Source organism: Galeopterus variegatus, unplaced genomic scaffold (genome assembly GCF_000696425.1).
Source record: "Galeopterus variegatus unplaced genomic scaffold, G_variegatus-3.0.2 Scaffold73, whole genome shotgun sequence".
NCBI lineage: Eukaryota > Metazoa > Chordata > Mammalia > Dermoptera > Cynocephalidae > Galeopterus > Galeopterus variegatus.
Window position 1 is genome coordinate 155,743 of NW_007726184.1, and position 1,072 is coordinate 156,814.

A 1,072-nucleotide genomic window follows, 5' to 3' on the forward strand; every position below is an offset into this window, starting at 1 on the left:
CATATATGCATTGCTTTATGACAAGAAAAATACCTGTTGTGTTATCAAGAGGCCTAGGCTGGCAAACAATATCTGGATCCCTACTTCTGGAGAAACAGCACAGGGAGGGGTTTGATAGGCTGCAAAAGGCATTGTGCCCGTTGCCTTTTTCTTTATTTTAATTAACACATTGTAATTGTATATGCTTATGGGGTACCATCTGATGTTTTGATACATATATACATTAGATAATGATTGGGTTGGGGTAGTTAATTTAACTATCACCTCATACATTTATTATTTCTTTGTGGCAAAAACATTCAAAAGCCTCTCCTCTAGCTGCTATGTAATATACAAATCTTAACTGTTAGCCATAGACACCCAACTGTGCGATAGAGCACCAGAAATTATTCCTCCTATCTAATTGTAATTCTGTACCCTTTGGCCAACATCTCCCTGTTTTCCTCTCTTCCCTCCCCTCCCCAATCTCTGGTAACCACTGTTCTATTCTCTCTATATAATATCAACTTATTTTTTTCCTTTTTCTTTAGATTCCACATATGAATGAGATCACATGGTATTTGTCTCTCTGTGCCTGGCTTACTTCACTTAATGTAATGACCTCCAAGTCCATCTGTTTTGCCACCTGTGACAGGATTTCATTCATTTTCATGGCTGAACAGTATTCCATTGTGTATATACATATACATTTTCTTACCCATTCATCCATTGTTAGACACTTAGGTGGATTCCACATCTTGGCTACTGTAAAATGTGCTGCAGTAAACATGGGAGTGCAGATACCTCTTCAACATACTGACTTCATCTTTTTTGGGTATATACTCAGTAGTTGGATTGCTGGGTCATATGGTAGTTCTACTTCTAATTTTTCGAGGAACCTCCACTGTTTTCCATAATGGCTGAACTAGTTTAAATTCCCACGAACAGTATGCAAGTGTTCCCTTTCTTCCACATCCTCATCAACACTTTTCTTCTTCTTTTTTTTTTTTTTTTTTTTTTTTTCCTTTTTTGAAAAGGCCCACCCGGGCCCACCCAGGGGGCACTGGGGGCCCCCCGGTCATCCCCATATAGG